Raw genomic sequence first — 20,346 nt, forward strand, 5'->3', positions numbered from 1 at the left:
TGGGGGCGTAGGAAAAGGCACGTCCTCATACCTGGACATGAGAGTAGGGAGTTCTAGCTATAGGAGAGGACGATTGTCCAGGGGTGCCAGAGGCTGATCCAGATTGAGGGCAAGAGAAGAACAGTCACAGATACACCATGTAGGAAAGCTCTGTTTCTTGTACCTGATCTGTGGTGAGGTTGATTATTTTTCTGGTTTTTGATATTTAGCCGTGGCTGGTATAAGCTTGACAATTGTATTGGCTTCCATAATTTATATAATTTATCCTTTATCTGCATTCCGTGTCCACCCCCCACCCCCCACCCCCACCCCCCCCGTTTTTCTTCAGAACCTTAGTAAAAAATCATCAAGGAAGTTTGGAAATCTTTGTCCTTACCTTTAAGAATGCATGAAAAAAAATAGGGTATGGTCTCCAAGTAGAATGCTCGTAGGCAGTTTTGTACATGGAGCCATTTGATGCAGAGCCTTAGCTGTCACTGACATGACAGGGCACTGGCGTGGGTAGCCAGCCGGGCGCTGCAGCTCCTCATGCCCATTTGCTTATCTTGCTCCCTGATAGGCTACAGTGTGTGACCTGCAAAATAGACACCTCATCAGTTTGCAAAGGAAACAGGAGTTTGTTATTAGGGGGAAATTAGCAAGCACCCAACCTCTTTTTTATGTGGGTTTTTTTTTTTTTTTTTTTTAAGTGTCATTTGGGACTGGCTTACAGTGAGATCCTGCTGCATTAGACAGTCTATGCTTCGGTTCTTGGCAGCGCTAGTTGGATTAGGAGTGTCTAGCATGCAACTAAAATCCAGAGATTGTGTGCCAGGTATTAAATAGTGGCATAAACCTAGTGAAAAATGGGAAAGCTCGTTTTAATAACTGACTTGTTATTTTCTTCAAAATGCAGGAATACATTTTGTTGATTGAGGTCTGGTTATATTTATGCATTTTCAGTTGAGATAAAATGATTTTGTAAAATAATTCTAACATCAGAAATATAGGCAATTTGTATTAAAATATCACAAGTTAAGGCTTTTGTTACTGTTATAAATTACCTATCCTTGGAATATTTTTCAACTAGTTCTTGAATTACAAAAAACTTTTCTAGGTTATTCCTGATTGGTATGTCTTGATTGGTTAGTCTTGGGTGGGGTGTACAACTCGCAAAAAGTATATTTATATCTACTGGGGGCTGTGATACAGTATGTGCTGTTACTCATTTTCATCTAGGTTATCATGGATTAAGATTTAGTAATTTTTCTCCCTGTTGCAATTCTGACCTCTCTTCATGTGTACATCCAAAATATGCACCCTGGTTCATGTTAATGGCTAGCAGCTAAGTGCAACAACAGAAATGGTGATGTACAGCAGAGATGTTGATGTTCTAGTTTTGTGACCCAGCTGGTGACTGATTTGGTCTCTGGGATAAATTTGAAAGATTGCAAGTTGTCTTCAATTCATTCCTGCTCTAATGGCCTCATACGGGTACTTTCTGCCAACCCACATTTACTGGAGAGTGATGCACCGTGGCTGTTCCTGCTTTTCACCTGAGATGCAGGTGAAAGGCTGCAGCAGTCTTGTATCTTCAGGGGCATCCCCTCAATGTGTTATAGGCATCTGAGCCAAGCAAGTGAGCTGGGAAATGAAATAGCAGACTTCCCAGGGAGCATGATGGTTTTTAACACAGTCAGAAGTGTCTGTATCAAAGCCAACCATTATGGAAAAAACATTTGTAGCTATTTCTAAGAACCAAGAACAAGCCAGTGAATAAAACACAGAAAAAAAGAATAGAAGTAGGAGGTTGTGGGCTTCTTTCCTGCAGAACAAATGTATGTTTGATGACCATGAGCTCTTTGCATGAAGCAGTCACACACAGGAGCACTTCAGGATGATTTCCGAATTTTGGAAGAAAAGGAGAAATGTAATCTTCTTGAAGTTTAGCAATTACTTACCATAGTTAATTAATCATATAATTAAGTAAAATTAGACCATATTTCTTGAAATGTGTCAGATAATTATGATACATTTTGGTAATTATGTGTAATAAAATTAATTAAACATATAATTCAAAGAATCAGGAAAATTATTACTTGAAATTATTTGTCCCATAGGTAGGGATAGGGTAGCTCAGAAAGATCTCTTTTATTTTTCTTGTTCATGGTCATAACCTTATAAGCTACTCTTTTCTGGGTTTGAAGATATTGTAGATTTCCAATATTGGCTTTTTGCCTTAATATTGGTTCTTGGTCAGAACTTCTATTGGGATTCTTTAATCTTTGTAATAGTATTGGTCATCTAGTATGAAAATCCTTGGATCTCTCTTGTTAGATCATTACTCACAAAATAAATGCAACATATTGTGTTGATTCTTGCTTCATTGCTGTGAAGTCATGCAGTGTATTTGTAAAAGAAGAGAAAGGAAAAGAAAACAAGAGGAAAACAAATATACCCAAGCGTAAGCCATGTGCTCAGAGCTTGGAGGTGTTTTAATACGTTTTATTGGCATTTGCCTGAAGCATCAAGCACACAAATACTCTCCCTTCATATGGAGGGCTAAACTGACCTCCCTTTCAAGTTGCAACATTTTTTATAGTTAGTTCTCATTTTCATTACTGCTGGGAGGAAATTCTGCTGCTACTGCAGATGAGATACTCTAAGAAGGGGAAGCGGTATAAGAAAACCCTATAAAATCATGCTTGTGATATTAATTTTCTCACCTCAGGCTTAATAATCATTTTATGGTCATTTTTGAGAAGTTTTTTAGCCATAATGTTTTATCTATCTTTATGGTTCCTTACGCTGTATTTAATCAGTGTAATTATAGAAGGATAATTAAATATAATGCTACTTAGTTCTTAAGATTTTAGCACTATTACTATTAATATAACTAAAAAAACCCCCGTGTAAATCTTGATGTCTACAGGAAGCAAAATATTGGTGCAGTATATTTGATATGCCATTAAAAAGGAAATGGTGGTACTTTTTTGTTGGTATGGCAGCACACATCCTAATTCACTATTTCATGGGCGGTTGAAGAGACTTTTTAGTGGCATGGAATCAGCTGAAATGAAAGAGACTTTCTTTTTAGAATGTCTCAGGTTTTTAAGAAACAGCATAGGCCCCAGTTTAGAAAATTGCTTAGGCATATGGTTAAATCCACCTTTAGTAAGCAGGATTCTTCAGTGCTTGTGTTCATGTTGTGAGTTAACATGGCCAAATGGACTAGCTTGTCTGTTTCTGTTTTTGTATATCTTGTCATATCTTTTGGAAAGCAGTCCTCTGATCTCGTGCCAGTTGAGGTCTCCAAGTCAGTGGAAACTTACTGGTTGTACTACCTTCTGCAATTATTTTGTTTGATAAAAAGGTGTTGTATAATGGGCCTTGTAAAAAGCCATGTTAAGTCATGTAAAAAACTATGCACCATCCTCTGCAGTTGAAAACACCTCATCTTACAGCTTGCTGTACAACCAGTTTGATTGTTCATTTCATGTTAAATGATGTCTGAACGTTTCTACACTGGAGCATGGAAGGGGCCGCAAAAATGATCAGAGGGATGGAACACCTCTCTGATGAGGAAAGGCTGAGGGAGCTGGGGTTTTCAGCCTGGGGAAGTGAGACTGTAGGGAGATGTTATAGCAGCCTTTTGATACTTAAAGTGGGCTTAGAAAGAGTTTTTAGTAGGGCCTGTTGCAATAGGACAAGGGATAATGTTTTTTAATTAAAAGAGGGTAGATTTAGATTTGATATAAGGAAGAAAGTTTTTACAATGAGGGTGGCGAAACAGGTTGCCCAGAGAGGTGGTAGATGCCCCATGGGAGCATTCAAGGCCAGGCTGGACGGGCTCTGAGCAACGTGATCTATTTGAAGACGTCCCTGCTTATTGCAGGGGCTTGGACTAGATGACCTTTAAAGGTCCCTTTCAACCCAGACTGTTCTGTGATTCTGTGAAGTTGTGCCAGACCTTTTCCATTCTCAGGCAGACTTTTCCATAGCCGGTATGATCCATGTTGATGTTTAAATCAAGATGAAAGAATCCTATGTAGGAGGGGAGGCTGGGGTAAAGGGATGTGAGGGGGCATGTTTTAGTGCTGCTCAAACCTCCTTGTGTTGCCATTGTGAATGGCATGCAGGATGAATGTATAGATTTTGCTCTGAATGTATTAGTTTCTCCATTAAAGTTCATATTTCTGACTTTTCACTTGGCGGGAAAAAACCTCTAGATTGAAAGGTTAGATACTGTTCTACTCTAATAAGCATCACAGCTTCCTCCATCCATTTTCAAATAGATAAAAGTATTACGATATTTTAAAGTGTCCTATAAGTATCAAGAGTATATTCAGCTTGATACTAGTACAAAGACTTTTCACTATATGCGCACTAATTGTTGAGCTTGTTAGTCTGCTCAGAAGACAGCCAAGACTGACTGCGCTCATCCTTTCTTAGTTCAGAGCTGAGGCACCTTGGCAAGGATGAGTAAAGATGTCTTGATTTTTGTCTTGCAGCACTACCTGTCTCTACTCATCCACAGTATATGTCAATTAGACACCTCCACAGTCACCATCTGTGAGCTCTGGGACCAGCTTTTTAAGGTAATGGTGGTAGCCCCAGTCATGCCAAAATTTACGCATGTGCTTTTGGATGCTGGATGGTCCCGTGTTTTGCACATGCATGTGTCAAACATGCATATTTGGACCTTAGATTGGCACTGGGCTATCTGCTTTGGGATGAAGCGGGATAGTAATCCTCACTTGTGCTGTCGTTAGCCCTAAGCTGTATTTACACTTCCAGTAGCCAACGTAACAGTGATTCAGAACTGATCTGCCATGCAAACACAAAAATTAAAAAAGTAAGATCATGTTGCATATTAATAGCCTGGCATTGATGCCAGGTGACTTCACGCCTTTGAGAAAAATGGAGGAAATATATGCTGGAAGAATCTATAAACTAGATGGTTCTTCACTGTGTATTTCAGATACAAGTATCTATCACTGGCAAAAGTGTATGGTGCTACATTCAGACTGCCTCTGGAAAACTTCCAGAATCTGCCTCCCAAGGAAAGGGAGCACAGGATTCAGGCCATGCCTCTGCCGGTGGAGTTGAGGGGTCTGAGCTCAGTCTGGGGTGGAGAGTTGCAGACTGACTTGTAAATGAAATGTAAAACTTCCCTCATGTATTCTCACTCTTGTTACAGAATTCATTTTACAAGCTAAAAATATTTCCCATTTCATTTTCCTAAAGGAACTGTGGCTTCTGTGGGGGAAATGCCTCTTCTGCAGGGAACCTAAACACAGCCTGTGTATCACCTGAATGCTGCCTCTGCCCTATTTCATGTGGCAGTGATAAGAAATCATTTTCAGGGTTTTCATAATACTGACACTAAGTGAGGTATCATAGTGACACAAAGTATGAGAGTATTAGTATATTGATGTGAAAAGTATTGCAAGACAGTATGCAGGGTAGGGATGGTCAGGGTTTTGTGTTACTCATCATATTAAATGCCTTTTGTTCTGCTTATCCTTGCTGGAAGAGAAGGAAGAGCACAGTTTGGAAGGGCTCAGCCACGTCCTAAGTGATTTAAAGGAGGTGGGCAGCTGTTCTCCTTTCACTTCCAAGAGGACTCCTAGCACCCTTTCCCGTGCCCCATTACGGCTCCTGCTACTTCCCTCTTGGTGCAGCCGCACGTGTTCAGTTGGGCATAGGAGCATCAGTAATCTTGGAAGAGATGAACAGGGTCTGAAAAGCATGCAGTAATACTCAAAAGGTGGCTTTTAAGAAGCAAAGGAGCTGCCAAAAGCATAGAAATATCAATACATAGTACTGGTACCATGTATTACAGTGGTCATTTACTATTCATGGCATCGAGTACACATTTCTTTACTACCTTGGAGGTTGGAGTAGGATGTAAATGTTGCATCTGCCTTGTAACAGTGCTCTGCACACAAGTAAATTGCATTTGGTATCTCCATTTCTATGGGATTAAGTCAGAGTTTATGGGAGTGTATATTCAGAACTCCTTGGATTTAGATTCAGGGTTCCTTGGCTAATATCCCAAACTGTTTTATTAAAAAGAAATGAAACTTGGTTTTCCAAATGTTAGAACGTCCCTGTGGTTACTGCTGTGGTACATGTGCAACTTAAGTACTGCTGTTTCTCTTCACGTTTCAATGAAATACAAGGTAGCAGCTTCTCATAGATTACTGTTCTCGACGTAAAATGTCTATGACTGTTGCTTAGCAAAGCACTGGTGCTGAACATTTTGTTGGTGGACTCACGAAGAAGACATTGGATGTCTCTATATGATATTAGAACTTTAATAAGTGGAAAACATGTTAGAAACTTTATTTCACATTTAGGATATGAATAGAGGCTGTTAGGTTGCCTGTCCTCCCTCCTTCAAGTAATTAGTTCCTTAGAATATAAAGGATTCTTTGGCTTAAATTAGTTTCTTTTACAGCACGTAAGGGAATTTTTTAAAACAACAACAAAAACAGGCTAGCTAATGAAAGAAGTGATTTTCAAAATGCCAGGTAATTCTTGGATAGTCGAGTTACTAACATGCTTAGCAAAGGTGTAGTAAGGAAATTGCTTTAATTATAAATAAAAGGATTTGGAAGTAAGGTGAATTTCTGCCAAGTAGAGAGCTTAGCCCAGCTTTGACTTCCAGTAGAACCCTGCAGACCCTTCTTATTTTTACTAGTGTGCTTTGTTTTACTGATACGCTTTATTTTTCAGTGACTGGACATAAGGAGCATTAAGAAAGCTATAGTAATTCATTAATATGGCTTTGCATTTTGGAAACTATTGGGTAGTGAAGTGCATTAAAAAACAATTAAGATCCAATGAAATGCAGTAATGTCATTCTCCAGGGGCATCATGTGAAGGGGACTGCTGTTACAAGTTAGTGGTGGTGTTCTTCTAATGGCACCAGAACCCTTCCAGCTACAGCTGGATTTTTTCTCTTTATGTACCTGGTTGTGTCTTAATTGAGGTAGCTTCTTACCTGAGTGGCTAAAATACATTTCAGAATACATAGGTTTGTATTTTATCTCTTCTCTGAAAACCCCTTATCAGAGAGCTAAGAATTGCAACTCTTGATGCTGGATTCAAGAAAGGAAAGTGGCTGTCCTTGTAGGCGAGGGAGACAGCTCAGACTGGACAACTCTGTAATCTGTGTGGGTTTAAAAATCTTGTATCTAGTATAGTTTCCCCCACCATGTTTAGGGCAATTCTGTTTTAAAGGTACATATGTTCTTAGGCTATTGCCATTCTCTTCTGCAGATTCAGGCTCAGGACTTCATTCCTTCTCCTTATGATCAGGGCTGGAGAAGACGCAATGGATATTTGTAGGAGTTTCTTCCATCCAGCCTACAGTCTTAGCACTTTTAAATCAGCAGTAGTTATCTCCATCAGGCTTTGTGGGGAAAAAAGTTAGCTCCCCATTTTCTGTCCTAGAATTTGCGCCCCCCCCCCCCCCCGGCCCTTTCTTGTACAGTCATTCAGTAGATTATTTTTTTTTTCCCCTACTGGTTTTCAGAAGCAGTTCACCTGCCTTTCCAGTGGGAGCTAACTGCTGCTGAAAACATGTAGGTACAATGATACAGACATTGCCTGTAAACATGAATTCCTTTGAGCACTGCTCAGTGGCATTTACTTGCCTTTTTCCTACCAAGCCATCTTTTCTTGCATTCTTCTGCTGCCTCTTTGCTTGTCCTGCAAGCCATTCTTAGGACTGGCTCGTTGCCCCATAATGGCTATTAAAACATGGCTGCCGTTCTTTAGTTCCTCTCCCCACTGCTTTACCTCCTTGGTAAATCTCCCATTCCCCTACTTGGCTGCTTGCCTTTCCAAAATCCGCTGCATTCAGCTGAGACGCTGTCTTACATACAAAGGACGGTTTGTTGAGTGATGTGGCCTTCATAACAGCCTTGGAAGGTGAAAGGTTGTGATAGATGGACATAGTAAAAAGAAGTATTTTTTTCCACAGAGCAGGAGCATGTTTTTACTGTGCTGTCTCTACTGGTCCATTTACCACTGAGAGAAGAAAGAAGTGGAGATTAGAAGCTGTTCTGGTAAATTAACCCTAGCTGGTCTCAGGTGATTAGTCACTAATACATTTTTGCATGAACACCTTGGGTTGACAAATTCTGACTCCTAGCACCAGGTGGCTAAGAGCTTTCCTACAGAAATACGTGAGCATAAAGTAATATCTGCTGGTGAATTCTTTTTTTAGTTAATGGGAACTGGCATCTTCTGCCATCAACTGTAATTCAAGTAAATGATACTCTTTGTGACAGAAGAAATTAAGGTATATTGTACAGCACGTGGCCCCGACACAAATTCATGTTTTTCAACATCCTAAATTATATAAGCCACATCTTTACAGGCAAGTTTTTAAAGGCAGATTAATTGCTCATGTCAAAGCGTATTTTTTGAGATCTTTGTGCTTTCATTACCCGTTTTTTCTTACCGTACCGGCATCACTTAGGGCATCCTTTCATAGAGACAGGTGGAAAGAATTTATTTGGGGTTTGATTTGGGAAACTCCTGCCTGCTTGGCAGTTTGGAAAGTCAGGTGTCTCAGTAAGGAATTGGAAGACTGTTTTTAGATAACCATGTTTTGGAAATCGTGCTTGTAATTTTCTTCCATAATAAAATGTGGTCAATTTAATCTGTTCTGCATAATTTCCGATCATGATACTACACCTTGTGCATAAATAATTGGCTAGAAAGTCTGAGGTCATTTCTGTCTTTTGCTCTACAAAACAAATGACATAATGACCACTGCTTGGGATTAGGGACAAGGTGGTCTTAAAGTTTTAATAGTGCTGTGTGCTGTTAGCTGACCTAAACCAAGGTACCAAAAATCGTTTGCTAACCTGCAGAGACAACTTCAGATGTTGAAAATAATGGCAGCCAGAGCAGTGCAGCATCCAAAACCTCCGCCCAGAAGATGCTATGTTAATCAGCCACTGGAACAGCCCACTTTAATGCAACCCTTTTGCAGTTTATGCCTTTATTTCTTTTGTTCCTCCTTTTCTGCCTGCAGACTGGGGCAACCAGTATTTACCTGCTTGACAGGGAAGGGATGCTGTGGAGAGTAAGGAATGCCTGTGAAGTGCTTTGAGGTTGCGATGCACAGCAGAGTAGCACTTCTATGAATAATATTTTCTGCTCCATTTTTCATGATAGCCAATTAATGTATCAAAAAGAGTATAACTTTCAGAATCACGGTGGTTGATAGAAATGCACAAAATGTTTATCTTTAAGATGTAATAAAGAAAAGTAACTGATGGGTATGGCAAAAATCACTTGGAAGAGAAATGTGTGAGTGAGCGTTCCATCTTCCCAAATTAATCAGCAGCTTCCTTAAGATTGAAGATTTGACTATTTCAGGTCCACTTGTCATAACTAAGATATCAGCCAGGCTTCAATATCTAGAAGTGTTTTTTAATTAGTTTTCTCCTACACTTTAAATTGGAGGAAAAATGTATTACTTTGTGGCATTAGCAGTATGTAAAACCATCCTTGTGTCTTCCAGTTACAAGACCGAACCAAATGCAGCGTGTGGGTGCTTAGATGGATTGTGTTTCTTCTTTTACTCTGTCTGCTTGGGTGCATAGAACTGACATGAGTCTAGGTCTGCACGCAGAGAGAATTGTACAACCCTAATTAAACGTTTACAACTCAGTAGCATAAACCCCCCTATAAATGCTGTTATCAGCTCTGTATCTTCTAATGCTGGTTTTAGCATGAAAACAAAAGATTCTTAATTGAGCCCCATGGACAGAGGTAACTGTGATTTAAATTTCTGTTTTTCTCAGCTGTGAGTGGGAGAAAGACTAATATATTTTTATGTGAGTACCACTAAGTAAAATCCACTCAATCGTTGGTTAACCCTCTGTGATATTTTTTTTGCTACAACTTTTCTTCTAATCAAACTGACACAGAAAGGCTAAGCCATACATTAGGTTTTTATTATTTATCTACTTAGCCTTTAAAAGTTCCAGAAGAGTTAAGGAAATGTCTAGCTTAGTAGTTTTCAAAGTGAGGTATCTAAAATTTTTCAGTGCTGGAATGTGTTTTGGTTTTGATATCTTACAAGCTTTTTAATAGTTGCTTAAAATTGCCAAAAAGCTTGTAAGATATCAAAACCAAAACACAGTCCAGCACTGAAAAAATTTAGATACTTTATTTTAGGGCAAACAGACTCTTTCATTCTCAGTCTGAAGATTATTTTCTGACTTTTCATTATCAAAATTCTTTGAATATTTCTGGTTTAACCTGAAAAAAAAGTTATGACTGAAGAAGATACTTTTTGTTACTTATCAAACTGAACACATTATTTGCGTACCTCAGTTGAATGATTTGCCATTACTTAAAAATTTGTGGGAACATCCTATTCTTGAACAAGGAAATAAGTAGATCTGAATTTGGTCTTTCATGAACTCGAGATTTAATCATTTCAGATCAGTTTTGCTGTTGAGTCAGGTGACAGGTCCATTGCAGATACAAGGTTTTTTTGTGTCATTCTCATGATCAGTATGCATAAATGTGTATGTATGTGCATATCTGTCATCTTTGTGTGCTTGTGCATATAATTTATTTATTCAGCAGCAGTTCAATTTGTACTAGGATTGTTAAGAACTTCAAACTTGGTATGTCATGGGTTCAGTAATTTTAACATAAATTATTCCTAGGTTGAAATTAACTTTAGATTTCCATTGGGAAAGGAGTAGTATCACCCATTTAGAAAATTAGCCTGGGGTTATACATATCAGAGGAGTCAAACCATTGAGGAATTACTGTGTTCACCGTTGCAGAGCCATGCTATGTATTGGGGGACAGATTCTAAAAGAGTAATAGATTGACAAATCAAGTCAAATTCGAGTGGCTTTTTAAATGCTGTCAGCTTCCAAGTCTTGCTCCTTAAAATCTTTGGGGATATCTGTTTATGTTGGTTCCCATCTTTGTACTGCTTTTGGTCTTTCTTACTCTCACATTGTCAGTAGTGTTGTCATTTTACTGATTGTCAGCTGAGAATGTGTCATGTTGTGTTGTGTTGTTCACCCTGTTCCCCGCCCCCCTCTCCCCCCCTCAAAATGTATTCTTATATTTAGAAATTTTATACCATTGACGTCAGACCCTGGTTCCCTAGCTAGATTCATCTGTGGAGTGAACTATCTAGCCCTTGTGATATTTTTCAATATCTAATTTAATTACAAAAAACCCCAACCCTGACAACAAGCATAACATTTTTATGTCTCACGCCAGTGGATAAAACCTTCATTAAGTGAACTGATTGTAATGTAGTGGAATTTCACCTGCCAAGATACCTGCGACATTAATACCAGAAACGTGGTAATTCTTTGTGTGCTAGTATTAATGACATTACTTATTGCCTATGTTTGTAGGAAATAGAAGTTGGGAAAGTATTTAAAGTGAGAATTGGAAGCAAAAAGTCAAAGGGAAGACAGAATAAGCAACAAAACATGGAGAGGAAAATAAAAAAAAAAGAAGAAAATAAGAGAGTAAGTAGATAGTTCAACCCTCAAAAAAAGAAAATATTTTTTTAGGAAGTGGTACAGCATCAATGCTGGTGAGGACAGGTTGTGCAGCTGATCCTAATATTCTTCAGGCAAGCACAGGCAACAGAAGTGTTCAGGGATGAAAACGGAGAAGTTCTAACTTTTTTGAAAATAAGGTTTGCGCCTAAGGGCATACTTTTGGTGTGCTCAAGGGATTTGGGACCCCATCTCAAACCACTCGTGCATAGGTGTGTAAGCCAAATGTTTTCTTTGGTTTATGAATTGCCCTGATAGGGGAGGAAGACATAGAAGACAATGGGTGAGCAAAGACAACTTTGTGCCAATGGAGACTTGTTTTCTAGGAAACTGAGCACTTGCGCAGCTTTGTTGTCACTACTTCTGCAAGTCAGATCAAATTCGTGGATTTTTTACAAATCCACATTTGTACACTTTGTCATAGATTTTTAACTGTCCAGAATTTGTTTGAAATAGGTGGAAACTTTAGAGTTTTGAACACACTTTGTCATAGATTTTTAACTGTCCAGAATTTGTTTGAAATAGGTGGAAACTTTAGAGTTTTGAATGTAGCTGAATTATAGGAAAGAAAGTAAAATAGGGGCAATGTTTACTACTCGGATATTCTATGGAACAGTGTTTCTTTTCTAATAATACTAGGTTTTAAAAAAAAGAGAATGTATTAAATAAAAAAAGAAATTCTGTTTCAGTGTCATGATACGTATGACAAAGCTTGAAAACCATTAAAGTGCTAAAGAAATTAAAAATTAAAGATGACATTTCATATTTAAGCTATTACTGATAAAGTAGTGCACTGCAGTGGAATAAAATAAGGGAAATGTGTGAATAAAATTTTGAATTTTCTAGATTTTTTGATTTTTCTATCCTGTGTCTCGTAATCTAGAGCATTATTTGACTATATTATCAATATTTCCACTTTATTGACGAGCCTGTGCTGTGATCATATACAAGGTACCAGCATTTGACAATGCAAAACTTAACAATCCACAGCAAGAAAAGTTAGGGAAAGCAAGCAGTAACACATGGCAGTGAATTTACTCATTTCTTCGTCGTAAAGATAATCATGGTTCTGAAATGCGGTGAAACAGGATGGTTGAGATGCTGTGATTAATGAGGGCGATATAAAACTGAAGTAGATGGAAGAGAACAGATGGAAACTTGAGGTGGGGAAATGGCCTGTCCAGAATTCTGCCTGCTGCTGTTGTTTCAAATCCATGGGGTTTGGTGCTATATAGAAATGTCATTTTCTTGAGTTTCCAGGCACTTGGATGCAATATGGTAAATGGGCTCCTTCACCACATTGAAATTATGACAGAAAAAGAACTACTTACAGAATCATAGGATAATTCAGTCTGAAGGAGTTTTCAGGAGATCTCTTGTCCAACCTCACACAGTGTGGCCAGGTCAGACCAGGTTGCTGAGGAGTTGAACTACTTGGATCTTCAAAGCCTCTGAGGATGGAGACTGAACAACCTCTTAGGGCAGCCCATTCCACTGCTGGACTGTCCTTACAGGGAGATGTTTTTATTGTACCTCCAGTCTGAAACTCTTTTATTTCACCTCCGCCCCATTGCCTTTTTTCGCATCATGCTCTGCTGTGAAGACCCTGACTTCATCTCCTCAGTGACCCTCCCCGCAGGTGCTAGGGGACTGTTGTTTGGTGCCCACGAAACAGTCTCTTCTCTAGGCTGAACATGCCTTGTTTCTTCAGCCTCTCCTCACAGGGCAGGTGCTTCAGACCCCAACCAGTCTCAGGGCCCTCTCCTGAAATCACCTCAGTTTAGTGATGTGTTTCTTGTATTTTTGGTTGGGGCCGTGATATTCTGGATGTGGTCTGAGGAGCGCTGAGCGGAGTGGGGATTGCCCCTTTGCTCTGCTGGCTGTACAGCTTTTACAGAACTGAGAAAGCTGCTGGCTGCCTTTGCTGCCAAGGCACACTGCTGGCTTATGTTCAGCCTGCTATACATCAATACATCAGGACTTGCCACGGGGCTGCTTCCCAGCCAGCCCCAGCCTGTATTGTGTGTTCCTTCGCAAGTGCAAGACAGGGCATTTGTCCTTGTTGCATTTCAGGAGATTCCTGCTGGGTCTGTCTGAAGACAGGTGCAAGATTTGCCTTCCTCCGGTTCTTGGAGACCTCTCCTGCTCCCCAAGACCTTTCCAAGGCGACGGTGTGGCCTTACAAGGGCAGCAGCCAGTGCTGTGAGCAGCCTTGGATGCAGCCCGTCAGGTCTCATGGACACCCATGGGCTGAGTTCTCCTGAAATCTCCCAACTCAATCCTCACCTACTGCTGGTCATCCCCCCTTCCCACCCTGCCTCTGCCCCGCCTCTCAGTGCTGGGGCCTGGCGGACATTGTTGGTGAAGACTGGGGCAAAGAAGGCATGGAGAACCTCAACCTTACCTGTGTCCTTGGCCACTAAATCACCTGCCTCTGTTGCTGTGTTCTCTGAAAACTAGATAATTCGTTTCAAACATTCTAATTAAAAGCGTGAACACTGTTCTGTGAACAAAGGCCAAGGTCTCCCTGGCCTGGTATCTTGTTTCTGTTGTTGGGTATTCTGCGCTCCTTCGGAGGGTGGAGGCTGGAATGAATGACAATGGAATAATCTGTCTGCTCAGAAACTTTCTTTTTCAGCTGCTTTAGTTAGGGACCGTCTACTCCTGTGAAGCAGAAGGATTTTTATCCTTGGTGTCCTTTGGACTTTTTTTCATGTCCTTCTTGACAGAGGTAATGTATTCAAGGGGAGTATATGTCATTAATTTACGGTGATGGCAATATAAATGGCAGTATATTAATATTTTTCATATTCTGTATTCCCTTCTCAATACATCGTAACATCCTGCTCACATTTTTTGACCCCTCATGTGTATTGAGCAAACATCTTCATTGAAGTGCCCATGATGAATCTTGCATCTTTTTTTCCTGAGAGGTTATAAGTAATTCAGAACCCATCAGTATGTACAAGTGGCTTTAAATTTGTTCCTTCTAGTGTACCCTACTCTGCACTTTTTTCACAGTGAATTTCATCTGTTGTCAGGTTGTCCAATTACCTAGTTTTTTAAAGGTCCTTCTGGAGTTCCTCACAATCCTTTGTAGTCTTGACTACCCTAAATAGTTCTCTGTAGTCAGCAAATTTCACAGTCTTACTACTTATAGCATGTCAGCTTTCAGTTATTAGTAAATATGAATAACTACACCATTCATAGTATTGATCCTTTGGACATGCTTTCTTCCTGCACTGGTTATTTTTTCCTCCTTGTTCCTATTTCCAACCATTTAGTTAGCATTTTAGTCCATGGCAGGAATGCACGTGTAAATGTGTGAGTCACATTGTGAATACTCACAGAGACTCACAGTAGTTTTCAGGGCTCGTCTCCAAGGTGTCCCCTATGGTCAATGAAGTGAAGTGGCCTTTGAAACCAGAACGTAACCTTAGGTTCTCTGAATTCCTTTGGAGGCCTTCCCCACCCCTCCAGAATATTTGGCCTTCATGGCTGTGTGTCCAAGTCTTCTAAGTAAATTCATACCAAGAAGCTTTTAGAAAGTCTGTACAATCTTCCTTTGCTCTCTTGCTTCTTCACACAGACTGCTACAGATGGGTTCTGGGGGTACTTCTGGTAGGATGAGGCCACCCTTCTGAGGAAGTCTGTTACACTCCATGCGTGTTTTGTGACGGCTTCGGTTGTAGACAATAACCAATGCTCTTTCTGGTTGAAGAGTAAAAATTGTGCACCTCTGATTGCGTGGATTGCGCACAACTTCTCACCTTTATCCTTGAGGCTGAAAATATAATGATGTGTTTGTGTTACGAGCTGTATTCTCTTGATCCCAGCTTCTTTCAGAACTTCTTCAGTGTTTCACAGCCCACCTTTGGGGTCGGAAGCTGCTAAGCTTAAGATACTGTTCTGGAAACATACAGTGAAAACTTGACAGAGGAGATTTTGTATACAAAAGGTTTACATTGGTTCAAGGTTATACTGAGCAAGCATATGGAAGAGACATCTGTGAAGGGTAACAAAACAGGCAAATGGCATCAGAACAGGAAATTCCGTCAACTGGAAATAGCGATGGTGGGGAGAGCTACTTTGGAGTGGGGGAGGTATCATATATTCTGCCCAGTTCTGGTTTCCCTAGACGGAATGCTGAGGACACAATTTTAAGACAGGTAAGAGCTCATCCTGGTTCTGAACTAGCCCAGCTGTTCTTATATTCTTAGAAATGATGAAACTACAAAATGAAACTTTATGCGATATACAGAGCATATTGTAAGTATTAGAACAGAGCATATTGTAGGTATTAGAACATTCAAACCAGGATCTTTTTCTTTTCTTTGACCTTCGAATACTGTCTCTATTTCTGCTGTGAGAGTCATATGATGACAGATGTGCTATAAATGGGGTCAACTTAGCAAAAGGTTTTGCGACTGAGGAAGGGTCTGGGTCCTGAAGGCAGCAGACAGTTGGATTTGTCAAATTTCACCCTCTTTAATCATCCTATCTCTGACAACACCAGTAGGATGAAGAGTTGCCCACCCCAAGTATTATTAATTGCGATGGATAGTGATTCCAAGAAAGATTTTGGCTTCCTGGCAATTTGCTTTGTTTAGCTCAACTGTTGATACCCTGGTGGCCTAACAGGTGACCAGGTCCTGCTGGAAGCTGTACTTCCATAACCTCTTACTTGTATGGTGTATTTGGCTGTTATGGGCCTTTCCTCACCCTTGTAATCACTTTTTTTACACTTCATATGATGAGATTTGGTTTTGCCTATTGGCTTCTCTTCTCATGTGGTTTTTTTTTTTTTGTTTGTTTTTGGTTTTTTATTGGGGTTTTTTTGGTGCTTTATTATTTAACCATACAATTTTGTTCTTGCCTTTTTACTTCTTGGGAATTTTTTTGTTTGTTTTGGGATATATAAGCCTGCTGTGACTCTAATAAAGTATTTTTAATAGATTTCTATGGATTTTAATTTCCTAACTCTCCCCTTTAGGCCCTATAACTAATTTCGTCATTTAGAAAAAAAAGCCCCTCTCCTGCTTCAAGTTTAGTGCACTGTCTTTTGATATGATGACCCCGAGAGGGGATCCAATTCAATTACACTTTGACCACTGCTACTTAATGGCTGAATTTCACTTACTTCCTGAAACTTCCACTGTGTTACAAGACACACATATTTTGTGCCTTGTGTGTGCTCCACAGTAAGTTTCCGCAGAAAGAAATAAGTTTATGGTATTGAGAGCTTTTTTCTTCATTCTCTTAACTGAATGTGACACTTGGCCAAGCTGGCAGTTTGGTAGCTGAGGATGTCCGCTGTCTCTGTTGTAACTAATACTGCTTGTGGGTGCACACAGCTGCCAAACACATTGGAATTCCGGTTCTGGCTTCCCCTCCCAATCGAAGGGGAGTGCAGGGGCAGTACGCTCCTACATCAAGCCAATGGTGGTTTTGTTCTTCTTCTCACTTACATGGGGAGGACAGGATGTGAAATTCCAATCACAGTGCTCTTGCTCTTTGTATCAAGCCAATTTTCATTGCCTCCTGTGCTTTAGAAAAGAGAGAAGGTCTGGTGCTCAAGACTGAAAGGCCGAGTCTTCCTTCTGCTCTGCATCAGTGCAGGCTTCTGTCAAGCTGAGGCTTTTGTGCAGGTAAAACAAAATCGTTATTTGCGAAATCTGGTATAAGGATTTACAAAGGGATCTCAAATATAGATGCCAGTTTCAGATTTCTTAATTTCCTGTCACTGGCCTGGTGGTCTCCCAAATGAGAAGGTGCTCTTGAATCCATAAAACAAAATCCTGTATTTCTGTAGAATGCTTCACCTAGCCTACATATATTTTTGTCCATATCTGAGAAGACAATGGAGCCCTTTCTTTCAAAAAAACTTCACTGCTTGCCTCAATCTCTCGCAATGTAATCACCCTGATAAAACACATTGCTTTTTATAGTGTCTGTTACCTTGTGATAAAACTCTTTGATTATGGCAGCAGTTGCTGATGCTTGCTTGGGTTTCTGATCTTCTGATGCAGTAAGGTGGCTAGGGAAGCTGATGGTCCATAGGTCAGCTGGACAGTGTGAGCCTTCAGTTTCAAAACAGCACAGCGTATCAGCAGATGAATTTCATAATTCCACTCCTTTCCTTGCCCCTTCTCCCTAAATATTGGTGCTATACAACGGTATTTATTAGGTCAAATGATGTACTTTGCTCCAAAACATTCATATGGTGAAAAAAATGAACAATTGTGATTAAAATTGATTTTTTCCCTTTGGGAAGTTAGAATCAAAAATGGTTACCTGCTCATTTATGAAACAGATTTATTCTGTTGACATGGAGGCTTGTTTGAAATGTAATTGAATTTCTGTTACCTAATGGAAAGTGACAGTTAACAGTATTTATTTTCCATTTGTGTCTCAGCAGATAACATAACACAATTTTGATTTGTAGTTAGCTTTGGAATCTGAGATTGTTCTATCTCTGTAATTGAAAAGATGGGAGCGCGATGGCCTAATACAATCCTGGTTTTGTTTTTTTTTACACCAGTAAAGGCAACATTAATACAGTAAACAGCATCTATTCTGGCTTAATAGTTATACTGAGATGTTATTTTTGCGTCTTGCCTTTCTCATTAGAAACTGCCACATCATGATCTGGATTGATAGTTCTTCCATTTAGACACTCTCTGTGGCAGCTAATTTCTATGAGCAATGCCTCCCTTTCTTTGCCCACCTCAAAATAACTTTTTTACCTTGCAGCTAGAACACCTTTCTTAGTTATAAAATTACCATTATATTTCCCATAATTTTCTTCTCGGTGCATTTGCACAACACGTATCGTGTTCACTTTGTATGGAAAGCCATTACTTCATGATTAATATTAAAAAACATGGATAACGACTTGGTTCTTACATTGTTACATGCCCTATGCTGCAATTCCCTTGTCGCTTTTTAGAATTCTGCCTACTCCAAAATAATTAGGCAGCCTCTTCCCACAAAAGAAGTTATTTTATCTTTGAAGCAAAACTCTACCTAATCCTACTTTTAGCTTAAGTCTGTGGCACTGAAGGAGAAATATTTTTTGGAGAGACAGTTGTCTGTTCTTTCCTTTGTCATGTTGAAACCTTTGCTGTACTGTCTAAAGCCTGGTCACCAGTTACTTGTCTGAACTAACTGCATCTAAGAAAAAGTCTTCAGCGCTTATATTAACACACTAACGTATTAACTCACAAAGTGAGTGTTAATGCAGCAGGACCAAACATTGTGGAGGAGCTTGGTTTCTCTTAATTGCATAAGAAGAATAATCACACAGAATAAGTGTTTAACCTCAGATGGTACAAGATGGTGCTTCTTCAGGTCAAGAAGGTGGCTGTCATAATACAGCCTCTGTTCACCCAACCTGCTTTCCAGATGGACCAGGAACACTGCACTAACCACCCATATTGGTTTACAAGCTTCCATTGCCGGTTTTGCTACACTATTTTAAATTAGTAGTTTTTAACCCAGTGGTTGTGTGCTGTCCTTGTACAACATTGGGAGAGGGTATTATTCAGAACATATTTTTGGTATGCTCAAGTGCTGTGTGCTCATGACGTCAAGGTTTTTATAGTGTATCAGATATAACATCTACTCATTATTCTACCACCAGATTTTTTTCTCCATGCTGATGAATAAATTAAGAAGTCAGACTTTTATGAGCTACCTTGACTCTTAAATTGATGCAGGAATAGAAAATAGAGACATGGTACTGTAGTTTCCAAAATGGAAGCTGAGAAGAGTTTTTATACATCAATAGCATGCTAGCATGAAAGATTGTTTCATTGGGTTTATTTTAAGGGATTGTGTGTGCATGAAAACCACAGAAAATGGATACAGATTTTTGCAAATCCAGAAACAGTTCCTGAAACATAGACAACCGGTATGTTTTATAGCTTCTGCCTTTAGGTTTTTAGGTTTTAATTCACACAAAAATCCTTATATTTTCAAACTACACTTCATTAAAACCTCAGTGATTTCTGATACGAGCTTTGTAGAAGTTGAATTTATTCAATAAATGCATGAAATAATAAATAATAACAATGCATAAAATACCCTAAATTGACAAATAAGCAAACAAAGCTGGGTAGGAGACTTGCTACATTGAATATGAACAGAAAGTATTACAATAAGAAGCGTGAAATGTGTCATATTTTCAAAGCAGCCTTGAGCTGTTCTGCAGTATTCACAAACTACAGATTTCATCCTTCTCCCCTCATTGGCCTAAAGTAGTCATAATTTCAGACTTCCCCTAATTTAAGACCTACTAATGAACAATTATTTCATGAACCATTTTTAATCGTACTACTGAATGTGTAAATATGCAGTTTCAAGTGATGGATATCCAAATTTATAGTGACTAATTTTTTCTATTCCTTGTATTCAGACCTGGAGTGGAGATTTCAGTGGGTATTTCCATGCATACTTCTTTACACATGCAAAAATGCATGTATACATACAGGAGTACACGTGTGTGTGTGTGTAAATGTGTCTGAGTGTGCATGCATAAATCAAGAAGTCTGACAGTTATCAAATACAGATGATAACGAACTCATAAGCTGCCATATGGATGAGGAAACTTTCACAAACACAAAAGCTTAATGTTCAGTACTGTTTTGTAAATGCAAAATCTAATTTGTAAACTTTAAAGGTTTAGAGGACTCCCACTTTTTCTTATTCTCTCCAGATCTATGGATACTCAGCAATCTCTGGCAGGCAAGTATTACATATTTGTTCTTTTTAATCCTAAATTATGGCTGTGTGCTGA

The 20,346-nt window shown here is 39.3% G+C and overlaps 1 protein-coding gene across 1 annotated transcript in view; it reads left to right on the plus strand.

The window, feature by feature from the left end:
* The window catches only part of PPARGC1A (PPARG coactivator 1 alpha), a 372,938-nt gene that overhangs the window by 62,780 nt on the left and 289,812 nt on the right, over nucleotides 1-20,346 (plus strand). The window lies entirely within an intron of this gene.

The sequence above is a fragment of the Falco cherrug genome, chromosome 1 (assembly GCF_023634085.1).
Source record: "Falco cherrug isolate bFalChe1 chromosome 1, bFalChe1.pri, whole genome shotgun sequence".
In the NCBI taxonomy this organism is placed as follows: domain Eukaryota; kingdom Metazoa; phylum Chordata; class Aves; order Falconiformes; family Falconidae; genus Falco; species Falco cherrug.